A 16002-nucleotide genomic window follows, 5' to 3' on the forward strand; every position below is an offset into this window, starting at 1 on the left:
TGCAATGTGAATTAATTCTTTGCCAGGGAAAACAATGGGAAAATGCACATGCACTTGAGGGCCTCATACCCTGGGTAGCTATTAGCTGACAGCAATCAAAACTCCTTGTGAGCTCTCACATCTCCATTTTCTGTTACGGTGGGACAGATTTCTAGTGGAAGAAGGACATGTCTAGGGGTATACAGGAGAGCTTCAGTCAACAGAGGCCTTGAGACCACATTAGTCTCCATTCTCCAGTAGGAATGAAGTGAAGTAGGGTGCACAATAAAAGCTGAGTAACATACTCTCAGAATCTTAAGAGATTGAAGCAGGACAAGAAATAGGTAGAAAGCAGTCTCCTGGGCCTGAGGGCAAAGGAGAAACAAGAAGAAAGTCCCTGAGGGGAGGTACAGGACATCATTCATAAACGAGAAGGGGGAAAGAACCAGTTAAAACTGACTAATGAGTGACTGGGTCACTTGCACTCATGGGTGAACATATATGCCAGTAAGATCTGTAGTAACTTGCAATGTTATGGGACACTAGGAGCACTGTGTTGTTTCCAGGGGTTCAAAAATTAACTGTTCAGTAAGATACACCAATGGCATTGCTCTGTCAGCCAAAACAAAACAGCACAAAAGCACTGGAGGAAAGAGGACCACTAAGCTCATCTCCCCACTATACAATGCACTACACTAGCTCCTTACGGTTTCTAGAGAGTCACAACACGTTCAGTTCAGTGCTTCCCAAGCAAAGAGCTGGAGCAGACAGTCCAAGCCCTGTCAGTATTACAAAAGAAATGGCCAAACCCGCTGAACGGTGTTTACCAGCGGTTAAAAGGCCTTAATAAAAACAGACGAGTCAGCATATCCTTTGACCTAAATCAACGAACCAAAGTGCTTGAGAGAAGCACTGTCCTATCCGCAGTGGACGACATCTTTCCAAGATGAGTGCCCAAGTTTTTTCCCCTTTTAGATGCCGCAAATGGTTTTTGGCAGATGCTTCTACACCCAGATGGCGCCAAGTTAACTACTTTTATTATGCCTTTTGGATGGTAATCTTTCCGCAGACTTCCTTTTGGCATCACTACTACACCCAATATATTCCAAAGGAAATGACAAGGCTACTGCAGCACCTGGAAAGGGATAGTTGCTTGTACAGACAAAGTCCTGGGATATTGCCATTAAGAAGAGAAACATGATAGAAGCTGGTCTAAATTTCCAGAGACACTTGGTATTCAGGTCTAAAATGCAATAAACGTTGGGCTACATCAAAACTAGCTGAACTATTGAGACAACATGCACAAAAACTAGGCATAAGGGCAGACTGAGAAAAGGTAAATTGGCCTAAGTAAGTGATAAATTAATGCAAACTCCTGAATCTATGTCAAAGTGAAATGAATGCTGGGTTATGAATGGCAATAATATATCCTTGGAATGAATTCCTGGAAAATGAGAGCGCCTGATATTTGAACATAATACGAGAATATGTTTTCAACTGAGCGGAAGCCCTACCTGAAGCACACCAGTGCTCCCTTCCCGTAACCACTTGCAGCCACCTGCTATAACTGTGTTGCAGATTATTAAATTAGTGCAACCTGGTCAGACCGGTGGGGCTGCTACATTCTGCTCCCGGGCATTTGCTGATGATATAAGTCACTCTCTGCAGACTGAGTGTCTCATTGTAAAAGAAGTATGTGAAAAATGTTATAAAAAAGCTCTTCCAGAGAGTCATTTCAACTTTTGAGTGACCACAAACCACTTGTACCCCTGATAAATAGGAAAGACTTGGATTGTGTGCCAGTGACTTGTCAAGCCCTACTTAGGGCTTAATTAGGTACAATCCGCAGACATAATACAGTATTGTGCCTGGCACAGCCTTGGTAGTTGGTGGTACCCTGTCTAGATACCTTGCGAATGTGACAGATGTATGAATATTGCAAATGGCTGAGGAAATTAAAGCTTTATGAGAGAGGTCTGCAAGACTTAAAACCGATGTCTGATTCATAATTATAACACATCTGACTGACTGCTACCAAAAATGTGGAGCTGCAATATTAGACTGTGGGAAAAGTGACTGCCTTAAGTACATTAGAAACTGGACTCTCATTCCAGAAAGAAGCAGCAATTCAGAGCCAACATGGTTATCCCGGCAAAAATATCCCTATAGTACTTCATTAGTGAGAACTGTGAATAAGCCAAGATGTCCGTTTAGAGGTCTGCCACTGGTAGAAGACATCCTGCTTATACTAGCTATGCCTGTATGTAGTTGCCTGTAAAACACAAGGGCTACCACTAACTCCTGCTAACAGCTGAGATACCTGCCTTACTCCTGTAAGTTAGGCACACCAAGTCCTCATGAGAGACCTCCTGATGCAGTTCCTTGCCCACAGGGACTCTGCAGTGTTATGGCAGTAGTATTGGAGTATGCAGTGGAGCAACACAATTGCTTCCTATTTATTCAGGATTCTCTTGGTTAGGTGGTTATCCTTAACACAGTGACTTCTAAACTGGAATGCCCTTAATCAAATGCTTTAAGGCTTAAGCTTTCCAGCAATGGATTGTACATCTCTATCTGACGTTTTCTCTCCCCTTTCCCTCTCCTGGAATTCTTGCTTTCAGCAACCACATCCCTGGTTTTTGATTCCTGGAAAAAATTCCCCTTTCTCATGGTGTGTTGCTTGATCATTAATGTTGACATGCCAAAAGCTTCCCACCGAGATCTTGTTGGCTTTTTTGGCATCCCACTTCTCCACATCTGGTATTTTATATAGCTATCCATAATATTATAATTCTTGTGCCAGTAGCTTGTCCTCTTCATATGCAGACCATATCTCTAACAGATTTCTCCCCAAATGGGTGCCTTCTCTGCTACATTAGTTCCTTCAGCTCCAAACAACCCAGCTGTCTGAAGCTCTACATTTTTCAGAAAACATAAATCACCAAGTCCTAAAATATCTGACAACCTTATACATAACAAAATTCATGACCAGAAAGTAATGCACTCATGACTTGTGATTGAAGGCCAATGAAAATGACACAAGAAACTTTCCTTTCCCCCATGCTGTCACAGCTTAAGTAGCATTCAGAGACTTGCTAATGACTGATGCCCTCAGAAACAGGAATTGATGCTGTTTGTCAATGAACTATCAGGATTACTTTGTATTTATACTAAAGTGAGCTTCTATTTGTAGACCCGTCAAGCATTGAGCCTGGGCTGACCACTAACAAATGACAGATGCTCTCTGTCAACCCCTCTCCCCTCCCAGAAGGGGAAGGGAGAGAGAATAAGGGAGAGACTTTACAGTTTGGAAAAGAAAACTAAAACAGCTTTAATGAAACAATAACAGTAAAAGAAAAGATAATAATAAAAATAAGAAAATAATGAAATATATACAAATATATATAAATCAGTATACACAAAACCAATAATGAAAACAGCTGCCCCTGATGACAATAGTCACCACCGACATTGCAGGGCTGGTACTTGGACAGTCCCAGGCTGGACTTGGCAGCAGACAGGAACGGGACACAGGCATTGGATTCAAGCACTGAATTCAGGAATGCACAAGAGATCAGGATTTAAGACAGAAGAATGGACAGAGTCCTCCTAGAGTGTCGGCCATTGAAGAAGAGAAATTGACCCTCATGATCCCTCAGCTTTATACTGAATATGATGTATATAGGATGGAATACTTAGTTGGTCAGTTTTGGGTCACCTGTCCGGTTCGCTCCTCCCTGCGTGTGTGACCTTTTTCGTGCTTGTGACCCTTTTCACTCTGGGACCCCAACATGGAGTACAAGATTTAGCAGTGACCTTGGTTGCTATAGGAGTAAGTATAGGCAGGAGCCCTTCTGCACACCATTCCTTGGTAGTAACTATAAACATCAAGTGCTATCACTATTAGAAGCAGTCACTCTCTGGAAAAACATGTTGTTGATTTCAGAGAGACTTAACTGAAAAGTAAAATCACTGAACAGAATTAGTTCTTTTTAGCTCAAATCAGGACAAGACCTTAAAGTGATACTGCACACCGTTCCCTTACAAATCAGGAGAAAAACCCAACAATCTCTTTGTCCACATCATAAAAATTTGCCTTGAAGGGCTGATGAAAACTACAAGAGAGGGATAAAAGAGGAATCCCAGAACAGAGGAACACCATCAAGGGGCCATACCCATCTTCGACTATATTCAGCAATAATACAAAATATCTTAATCTATAGAAGGCAATTGGATATGATCATAACCATCTGCTCTTTTTCAAAATAATACAAAAATTAACACTTATTTGCTACTTAACATTCACACTCATTCTACTAAAATTTTGCTCATAGACAGTCTCATTTAATCCATGTCTTTCATGCTGTTATGTTCTGATCCTGTAATTTCTGTTCGGCCTGCTAGAGCTAGGTTGAACCAAGGTGCCAGTAACAGCTTGTTAGTGAAGCTAACAAGACCAGTGAACTATTGCTACTATTACTCTTACTCTCCTCTCTCTCTAATGGTTATATACTATCTCCTATATTATCTCACACTGCATGTTGTCCTACCAGAAAAATTTATTCATAGGTCTACAACTGTCAGAGTGACAGGTCTACAATCTTTGAGACCTTACAGCAAAAGTGATTTTTTTTTCCCCATTGTCAGTGTTAAAAGCAAGATCAGGTAAGTTTTCTTGACAAATGTTATAATCAAAAAACACCACCTCAAAACAAAAAAAAACCAACCCAGAACCCCAACCCTCCAAGCAAGCAGCTAGCAAGTCTTAGAATTGATTTATCATTAAAATGTCATAAACAGAAAGAAAAACTTCACCAAATGTTTGAAAATTTCATCAGCGAGACTGCTCCTAGCCTTTGTCAGGAATTGCTCAATGCTAGAGCAGGTCAAGCTCTGGAAAGCAAGAGTCTTTGTCTCCAGGCACGTACACAGCATTTTAAGATGCCTAAAGAGTGAAGTGTCCAACTTACACCTGGGCTTTTCTGGCAATCAGGAAATAGGTCTTTTCTTACCTGTCTCTTGGAAGAAGGAAGAGGATTTTTCTTATGGGAGGCAGTTGAGCACAGGAATGAGTTGTCCAGAAAGGTCTGCAGCATTCCCATTCCTGGAGAGACGCAAAGCTCCATCAAACAAGGCCTTGGGCAACCTCATGTAACTGTGATGTCAGCTCTGCTTTCTGTCATCTTTATAATTTGATGATTCTAATCACTCACTAACTAAAAATTTAAATATTCTGCCAAAGAAACGGTTTTGTCATGTTTCTTCTGTGAAAAACTGCACTTCTGCTTTTATCACATTGAGATAATGACATGACAGCTACTGATGGTTTCTGTTTTGCTTACAGGAAAACGTTTCTACTTACACAAAAATGCTGTTCCCATCATTTTAGCATCTGTGGGTTATTTGTACAGGTTTTATCATTGGAACTGTGATAAATGCCAGTGCTTGTTTCACCAAAACCTTAAATTAAATCTTAAGTTGTAAGGATATTTTTATCCCTGCATTCCCCTCTGTACTGCTTTAACTTTCCCAGCAGTCGCACAAGCTATATGCTCTTAAATGTTATCCATTTCAATAAGAAGGATACCTCAAGGACAGAGATATGAGCAAGTAACTAACTGCTTAGCTTTCTACTGGACTACCAAGGTTGTTTTTTGCTAAACTGCCAAAAGCAGAACAAAAAAACTGCTTACCACATCCTACTCACTTACTGTGCAAGTCCCTCTTCTGTCAGAGACTGTTCAGATCCAGTCAGGACAGGGCAGAAGACATTGTCCCTTCTCTTCAAAGTTCATTATCCTGTGGGGGTACGTATGTGTGTCCCACCCCTGAGTGTGTAACCTGTGTCACACCACTGACCATTGATACACTCATTCAGATGAAATAGCAGTGCTCAAAACCAGTAAAGTCCCTAACTACCCTTGTGGTGGAAGCCAAGTTTCCAAATACTTGCAAGGCAAAGAAGGGTTTTTCCAACGGCATGAATGGCAGTCATGTTCCCGACTGGCTGTTGTGCTTAAAAAAAAAAAAAATCTGTCTTGCATGTGTGAACAGCTGGGGCAGGGCATGATTGCCCTCTAGGGACATTGTCTCTTTGCATTGTTTTCCCTTTTTAAGAGTACTAGTGTTGGGCAGTCGCCTGCAACCATCGCTGTGTAGGATGAAATGAAATATAGTGTTATTAATAAAAGAAAAAAGTAACTCGCACAATAGCGAGATTTGTTAGGCTTCTGAAAAAGGAAGAGCAAAGAAGCAGTTCTCCCCACATCTCTAAGGCATTCTGGAGTGAATATTTAACTCACATAGCTGTAAGGAGCTTGGCAACATATGCCTAATTTCAGTGGGACAGGCAGAAGGGCCAGTGAGAAGGGATGCTGACAGGCTAGGAATGGAGTAGCAATATGGTATTTTAACCAAGATGAAAAGTGTTGCTCTACATCTGAGAGCAGCTTTGTTAATGCAGTTGTGTTTCTCAGACTACATAGCTGAACCATCAGTGGGTTTGGCTGTGTCACCTTGGTATAAGCAAAGCTTGATGAAATGTGAGTAATTTTAAAAAGAAAGCATTTCTGTGGGTTTGATTCTCTGTTTTGTGGTCATTTCCTTGGAAGGAACGTTAATCATTTGGGCTTTTGCACTTGCATCAAAAAAAAAAAAAAAAAAAGGGGAAAAAAAAAGGGTGGGAGATACAGAAGGTTTTAGCGACGGTTACAAGCTCGCTGGGGGCCCACAGCCAGAGCCTTGCTGACCTGCAGGGACACCTGGCCTGCCAGCAATCAGCTGCATGGGGGCAAGGGGACTTGCCTGCCCTGGGGCTCTGTGCTGGCTGCCCTCCCTGCTACTTACCTCCTCCTGGCCAGGAGCTGAGCCGAGGGTGAAGTGAGCATGCCTTCGCTCACCTCCCATGCCTGAAAGAGCACAGAAGAGCATACTGTCACTGGTCCCGCTGCACATCCAGGGCAGGCAGGCTCCCTCCCATGCAAAGCTGGGTGCTGGGAATCGGCAGGATGAGCAGGAGACAGTGGAAATCAGCCAGTGCACAGCAGTGAGATAAGCACTTAAGGTCTAATCAACATCTACACCCTGGTGAAGGAAAGCACCTACCTCCATCTGGGTTCCATGTCCATCCATCCTGTTCTTAGAGCTGGTTCATAGACTGGTCCTGTACAACCCACTGTTTTCCAGAAGAGTTGACCACTGAGCAAGATGGGAAGATTCAACATTCCTCAGCCCAAATTAAAACATCCCCCTGCCTCCCTGTAGATGCATCTACTCCAGGATTAAGGGCCTAGCAGCTCCCACCTCTGGCCATACCTGATAGGAACTCACCTTTGAGCTTGCAGAAGTCTGCTAAATCCAAGGCATTTCAAGAGCATGGGTATCTTGGACCCTGAAAGCTGTGGGGAGACTTCCAACAAAATTTCGATTTGCTGAAAAATTTCCAAGCAAACCTAAGTGTCAGCTATGTAGCTGTGAGTGGAGAGAAAGAAAAAAAAAATAGCATGGTCTTATTGGTTTGTAATTGTGGCTCAGTTACAGCTATCTGCTTTAAAAAAAATCTTCTCCTATTTAAAAATCCTTGAATGATAAAAAGCTGCCAGTATCTGCCCCCCCCCCAATGCAGTGTAAGTAAGCTTTATAGCTAACTAGGAATGGGATCTGTAGCACGTATTATGCCATTTGCTACATTCCCGAAATAATTTTCCAACAGCCTTGAAACAGAATGAGTGCAGTGCATATAAACAAACAGAAATGTCTTTGGGGCTCGGTTTTTAAAGTTTTACTTCCCAGTTCTTCCTGCAAAAGTGGTATCTCTGGCTCTGGTGCTTCTGCAACGGATGTGCAAAAAGCCACAGGTTTGATTCCTGTGTGAGCCTTGGCTTGCTGATCCCTCTGTTTTAAAAAGTCTGCTGGGCTATATTTTTCTGACAGGTTGAAGGCTCGCAACAGAATTGTTTTAAAGGGCATGATTGCTTCATGGCATTTAGATTTGTCTCATGATAGTGCAACACCTTCCCACAAAGACAGCAGGAATGACAGCATCTGTCCTGAGCATGGTGGCTCTGCTGAATAAGAGATGCCTGAAATATCTATGGACTATAATATCCTGAAGCAAAGACCACGCTCACGGGAAAATGTTGGCATCATTGATAGCTTCTTTTCTGTACCATTGTGTCCACCTTAGCTGCCAACGGTGGCTGCTGTAGGCAAAGCAAGTTCTGTGCTAAAGAAGGAGCAACCAGGGTGCTCTGTCCAGAGCCAGAGAAAGGGTCACTGCAGACTGAAGACCTCAGTCCAAGAGTTAGGTCTCACTGTACTCTGAGAGGTTTCCATCCTGCCATGAGATGGTTGTTTATGTCCTCCATCCATAGGGCTTAGGAAGCGGTCCCAACCAAGCAGCTTCACTCAGAGCAGCAGTAGAGGGAACATGGCTGTCATAAGTCATTCACAATTATTCACAATTTTTTCTCAGTCCTTAAAATGGAAAGAGACTGAGGAAATTAGTGAAAGGTATGAATACACCCATTTCACTTGCTTTTCCCAGCTTTCCTCTCTGCATCTGCCTCTTGCTTACTGGCTTGCAGATACTTTGACAGCAAGCCACAGAAACCACCATGGCAAGTACTTCACTGGTACTGGGGAAACTCTCAAGGGAGTGAAGAAATACGTATGAAATTGTTACTCTTTTTACTCTCTGTGTTTATTTATTTTGGACCCATTGGGCTAGACCGCAACTAAAACTTTATGAACCTAATAAAATTCCCAACATTCTCAGACATGGGTCGTGATGTTTATATATTAGGCAGAATACAAAGGTGTATTTATGAGGAAATTGGAAGTACTTAGTGATGCTTGAGCTCAGGCAAGGCATAAAGCACATGTAAGAAATGTTTTCAAACTTAGCGCAGGAACAATCGAGCTAACCAGTGCTCTTCCCATCTGGGAAGATGAAGATAAATCATATGACACATCAAACCCAGAAGCGATTCAGAAATGCTGTGCACCTCATCACAGAACTGTCCCACTTACTCACAGGTAGTAGAGTACAGGGCAATTTCATTATTTTTCAATAGAAGTGATTTGTTTATTTGCCTAGTTCTGCTATCGCTAAAATATGAGTGCTCTCATTTTGGTAGTGGTGGTAACTATACACACTAATAAACAGGGGAAGGTTACAAGACTAAACATCTCTTTTCCTTTTTGTCCTCATAAAACACACAGTATTCCCTGATTCAATAGGCAAGTTATACTGTCTGATTCAAGTCGAGGGATAATGGGTCCTGGCGACAGATCAGGCTTTCCATCTTTATAAATAAGAAAAACCTAGAGGAAATATATGCTGGGATTTATTTTTGCCAGGTGCAAATAAACAGTTCTGTCAATACACAGATAATCCCCTTTCCTCATCCCTCTCTTGTCTTCGGCCACTTTAACCCCACCTAACACACACACCCCCCAAAAAAAGGAAGAAAGTTTATGTGTTCATTCTCCTGCTGTCACGCATGATTTTTTTACCAATTTCAGCATTAACTTTTTTGGGTACTTCCTGTCACTGGAAGGTCTCTCCCTCTCCACAAGAACAGCATGCGTTTTCAATTTAGATTATGTTCCCAGCAGATGTTGCAGGACGTGAAGGCTTTGCTTTCTCTTTCATTAAAAAGGCACTGGTAATACGTTTTATTGTCTTGGACAGAAAAAAAGTATGTATTGCAATGTTCAGAAATCAGTCAATGTGATTTCATACTTAAAAAAGTAATAATTGGTTAACAGAAAAGAATAAAAAGCAAGGTCCATGTTGAATATATAACCCTGAAGAATATTCACAAGCACCACTCCAAAGGGTGCTATAAAAGGAAAGGTTTAATACCTCAGGAAGAACTCTCCAACTCTAATGCCCAGTCGTCCCAAGAAACACTTCTTGTTATCTTCATAATATTTTGCATCAAAATTCAGAGTACACATCAGTGCCTTTGGTTGTCCACATGGAGCTGCAGGCTATTCTGTGTGCATATGGCTTTATCTAAAGTTAAACCTGTTAACACAAACCCTTCTGTTCTTAAGACATGACGCCAACATCCCACGTGGAGATCTGGGTTAGAGTGCAATGTCCAGATACACCATTTGGGTGCTGGCTGCTGGCCAGTGGAAGGCCAGGGCCATGTCATCCATGTCCTCCTTGCAGCAGGAGGACTGACCTGAGGTGGATCAGAGCACCCAAAACCTCAGTGCTTTGAACTTACCTAAGAAAGATGGACCAGAACAAGTGAGCTCCTGCTTCATTAACAGTTACCCAAGAGTAAGGCTTGAAAGGAGAAGAACAAGGCAGGCTACATTAAAAAACACCCAAGGAAATCTAATCAGAAACTCAATATACCAGAAAATAGCATGCTACAGTCTTCAAAGATTCACTTTACAAATCTTTATGCTTACGCACACTAGAAAATTGCTGTTGGTAGTCCGTAGGATACTTGCAGTGCCACAGAACCATCTGTTATCATCTAGTTTCACAAATACCAACTGCTAAACACACACACACACACACATATATATATCTGCATGTATGTATGTATATGTGTGTGTGTGTGTGTGTGTAACCATGTGTGTTTGTATACTTTAAATAAACTCACATTTACTTATTCAATCCTTTGTGTCGAAACTAGGAACAAAATGAGGTTATACCCTACGGCAAAACATACACAAACGTAATGCAGAATTATCAGAGCTGCCAAAAAATTCCCACTAAGAAAGAAGATTAAGTCTAACAAAATGGACAGCAAACCACAAGTTTCGTACAGAAAGCTTGTTTCCAACACAGTTAGATTTTATCATTCCATTGTTTCTTCCTGTATTATGGAAGCAATTGTTTTTTACTAAAGCATAGGTATGTCAGAGCCAGAAGCAACGGCCCATCTAAACCTACATTTGTGACAGTAAGTAATACAGACAAATTGATATCTCAGCATCTATTCTCAACCACATAAATCCAGCCAGTGGCTATCTCTCAGGTTTCCTCATCTTCCACAAATCTCTCTATCTTCCCTTGAGCTGATAGGCACTGCTTTTTATTGCTGACTTCGGAAATTGCTCCATAATTTAAAAATTCTTTGTATAATAGAAATTCAGCTTGAATTATAACTAAGGTTGGCTGTTTCCACCTGGTGTATTTGCTTTCCTGATTACACACATTAATTTTCAACTTATACCTTTTTGTGAGCCCTTACAGAAAGCACTTACTGCTTTAGGTGTCTGGTGGTACCCCAGGACCAGCAAGGAGAGATTTGAGTCAATTTTGCACTGTACTTGCGCCTCCTCCCAGCTGTAGGCTGCTGAGTGTGAGTGCTGGCTCTACGGTGGGTCAGTGCAGGCTGAGTACTGCCTTCCTGGCTGCTCGTACCTCACAGCAAGCAGCAGCAGCACCACTCAGCAGCATCCTGCTCACCCCCAAAGTCCCCAGGATCGCTCCCCAGTAGCATTTTCTAGGCAAGTGGAACCCAGTAGGGGACACACTGAGCTCTGGTCAGCCAAAGAAATGGTCTCATTTTGACTGGGCATTTGCCACCTGAGCCGTGGGGGGCCTTCTGGGCCAGCAGCCACGCCCCATGGGGCACACCATGGCCCCACTCTACAAGCCAGAGGGGATGTAGTGTCCAGACAATTGCAACTGCAGGGCTGTCCCAGCAAAATAACTTCTTACTGTAACTTTCCAGTTCACCAAGAAGTAGACTTTTCCTTGAATCCTGGGAAGTCCTGGCTCTCAGCTGGCAGTGCCGCTGAGCTCCTGAGCCATGTGGGCATGTGGTGGATTGACCCCGGCGGGACACCAGGTGCCCACCAAAGCTGCTCTATCACTTCCCCTCCTCAGCTGGACAGGGGAGGTAAAATTTAATGAAAGAATCATGGGTCAAGGGAAGGACAGTTTAATAGAACAAAAGCAAAGATTGTATGTGAAATCAAAGGAAAACAAAGTATTTCATTCTCTATTTCCCATCAGCAGGTGTTGTCCAGCCACTTCCCGGGAAGCAGGACTTCAGTACGCCTAGCAGTTGCTCCAGAAGACAAATGTAAATAATGTATGCCACTCCTTCCTCCTCTTTCCACTTAGCTTATATTGCTGAGCAGACGTCATATAGTACGGAATATCTGTTCAGTCTATTTGGGTCACCTGTCCTGGCTATGCCCCCTCCCAAGATCCTGCCCACCCCCAGCCTACTGGTGAGGGGGAATATGTTGGAGAGAGAGCCTTGACACTATGTGAGACCTGCTCAGCAGCAGCCAAAACACTGGTGTGTTATCAACACCTTTCTAGCTAACACTACAAAGCACAGCACGATGAGGGCTGCTATGGGGAAAATTAACTCCTATCTCAGACAGACCCAATACGTGGCACCAGGGGCCAGCAGCATCTCCCTGGATTTGGGAGCATTTGGGATTTCAGCTGCTGGGACTCCAGGCCCAGGAGCCCTCAGCTAGGACTTGCTTTTCTTTCTGCAAATAACCTGTTTCGTTTTATTTTATTTTCATAATTAATCACAGAAAAAAGAAGCCTGAAAATCCTCCTAGCAGTGTAACAAGCTCTCTCTGCACTACTCCCAGTACCTGGCCGTGATAATCATCTACGACGGGCTGCATCCTGCTGGTGCTGGAGCAGGGCCACCCAGTGCTGACCCCAGAGAGTGCATGGCAAGCAGTCGGAGATGGAGCTGGCATCCTCCACACACACTGCTGCTGGGGTCTGCCTGCATACCAAGGGACATCATCCTGAAGGCGGAGGGAGGGTGGGCTTCTCCTACCCTTGTGGCATTGGACAGCATGGAGGCCAAAACCTAACTTGGTGCAGCAGGAGAAGCCCCAGCCCCTTGGCACCAGTTTGCCTCAGACCCACGAGCACCTCAGGTGGAAAAGCAGCCAGGGAGCAGAGCTAGGATGTGTCAATGCAATGGGAGATAAGATTTAAATAATCTGTCAGAAATACTGCTTACAAATTTCAGCTTATAATTAATGATCAATATGCAGACTAAAATATTCCCACTCTAGGGATTTCTTTTTTTAAAGATTCTGTAATGTTTGTAGCGCAGGAATTAGCATTTTCTGATATTTCTCTATGCCTTTATAGGCTGCATGTTGCTGTACACAGTCATCCCTCCGTCTTTTCTTTCACAGTCCTCACATTTCTTGGCACTGACACCTTAAAATAACTGTCACTGCTACACATGGGCTCGCCTCTGCATGATGAAGCAGTGGCACAAAGCAACCAACAACACACATTCTGCAAACTTCTCACAAAAAAACCCAAACCCAAACACCTAACCCTTGGCCCCCCTCCCACCGCTGGACAGAGCAGCGTCAGCCTTGAGGGCAGGTGCAGAGAAGCCACGCATGGGGGCCTGGCCGCCCCTCGCAGCAAACACCAATGGGTCGCACGGATGGGGCAGACGGCCCCCCGCAGCATAGGGGGACAGTGAGGAAAGCAGCTGAGAGGCTTGGGAGTGCACCAGGGAGTAGGAGCAGCCATATGCAGGGATGAAGAGAGGCGGCCTTGGCCGCAGGGATCACTATCCTTCCTTCTCTAGGCCTGACGAAGAACCTGCAGGAGGGCAGCCCAGCATGGGGGCGTGGACAGCGGGAAGGCAAAAGGTTATCCTGAGGGTATGGTGGCTCCTCGCAGGCAGAACATCTGAATTGAGCATATAAGCATCCCATGCTTCCTAGCATGGCTTTAACTTAGAATAAACCCATTTGGTAACACTGCCAGAGAATGGCTGACTGAGAAATTTACAGTCCAAAGTATCCAGGACTCTGTGAACATTTATTAAAAACATTAAAATGAACTTAAAATGGCCATATTAGGAAGATTTGATGCCCTTTGTGGACACATATCTTATTTTCAGGACAAAGTTGCTTTTCTTCCAGGAAGCCTGATGAATCCAGAGATGGGAACTTGCTAAAATCATCCACTGCTTTTGCTTGCTGTTAAGTGATATTCTGTAGTTCCTCCATTACCTCAAGAGGCTGAGTTGACTAGCCTGGGTTAAGCCAAAAAGCCAAAAATAGAAATAGAAAACCACAAAATATTGTAACAGATATTCGAAACCATAAATCTGTAATCAGCAAAGCAGAGAACCTCTGTTAACATCTTCTTCATGTAAAACAAATATTAGTTGAGGCATGCAAATAAAAAAAAAAGTTAATGAAACCAATTTTAAAAGTAGCTTTTGCAAACCCAGGAGTTTTAGATTACTTGTATAAATATGCAGATTGCTGAAAGTTGGGCTGCTCTCAGGAATCCCTTAATGTTTTGATATCTCTATACCATGCATTTATATCCCTACAAGCTGCATTGGTCCTGCCTGGGAGAGGCAGTCTTCCCAAGGGATCAGTCATGCATTCTCCCTGAGCTGGACCCTGGACAAAAGGCAGTGAATCCCAGAAGTGGGGACCACCAGCCACCAAGCGCGGAGCCCTGCTGGGAGCCTGCTGTGCAGTGCCAGGCTTCCAGGGACCTGCACCCAGGGTGGGCAGCACACCTGAAAAGTGTGGGGGAGTGGGGTGCTCTCCTCCAGCACCAGGAGAGGCTGCAGGTAGGACAACTGCCACGGAGACTTGGGTACGCACGCCTTGCCCTATCTTTCTAGGAAGCAGCAAAGCAGCTGGAAGGCGCACTAGGATTCATTTCGGCCTCAGGTTTTTTTGCACAGTTTCGCACTGTCCATATAACCAGATCAATAAAATAAATTGGCTGCACTGATGTTGAAATCTCCACGTGCTTCTTTTTTCTAAGAAATTCAACCGCTCACTAAAAATGGATGACAGGAGAAAAGCTTGACCACGTTCATTGCCTGTTATGAAAAACCATCAATGTTTGGTCTCAGTTTAGATCGTTCCTTAATACTGCCCACAAGATGTTATCACCTTGGTATTTTTTTTATTATTACTCCTACTTTCATTTCAAAGCTGGTGCATCTTCCAGCTACTCCTAGGCAAATCCTGCACTCTTGCCCTAGGCTACAAGATCACAGAATTGTAGAATGGTTTGGGTTAGAAGGGACCTCAAAGACCATCTAGTTCCAACCCCCCTGCCATGGGCAGGGACACCTTCCACTACACCAGGTTGCGCAAAGCCCCATCCAACCCGGCCTTGAACACTGCCAGGGAGGGGGCAGCCACAGCTTCTCTGGGCAACCTGTGCCAGTGTCTCACCACCCTCACAGTAAAGAATTTCTTCCTAAAATCTAATCTAAATCTATCCTTTGTCAGTTTGAAACTGTTACCCATCATCTATCACTACCCTCCCTGATCAAGAGTCCCTTCCCACCTTTCCTGTAGGCCCCCTTGAAGTACTGGAAGGCTGCTAGAAGGTCTCCCCAGAGCCTTCTCTTCTCCAGGCTGAACAACCCCAACTCTCTCAGCCTGTCCTCACAGGGGAGGTGCTCCAGCCCTCTGATCATCTTCATGGCCCTCCTCTGAACTCGCTCAAGCAGGCCCACGTCTTTCTTATGCTGGGGGCCCCAAAGCTGAACACAGCACTCCACTGGGATCTCACCAGAGCAAAGTAGAGGGGGAGAATCCCCTCCCTCGACCTGCTGGCCACACTTCTCTTGGTGCAGCCCAGGATAGAGTTGGCTTTCTGGACTGTGAGTGCACATTGCTGGCTCATATTCAGTTTTTCATCCACCAGCACCCCCAAGTCCTTCTCCTCAGGGCTGCTCTCGATCCACTCATCGCCCAGCCTGATGTCACCTCTTTCCTGGTCTGTTAGGGACTATCAATGAACATATAGTAACTATGAAATAATGAACCTGTAGATCAAGCTCTTCTCACAAGTGCATGACCAAGTAAGCTCGTAAACTCAGAAACATGGTCATGGTACTCAAAAGACAAGTATGTCTTTCTGTGTGACATATACTTGACAAATGCTCATGACTTTCTAGATGCTTCCACATGAATCCAAAGTTTACCTTTAGACACCAGTTTTTCAGCTTGCTGCAACGCATGCATTCACCTTGAGAGTTACACAGCATCTAA

Source organism: Leptosomus discolor, chromosome 4 (genome assembly GCF_034619465.1).
Source record: "Leptosomus discolor isolate bLepDis1 chromosome 4, bLepDis1.hap2, whole genome shotgun sequence".
Taxonomy (NCBI): Eukaryota; Metazoa; Chordata; class Aves; order Leptosomiformes; family Leptosomidae; genus Leptosomus; species Leptosomus discolor.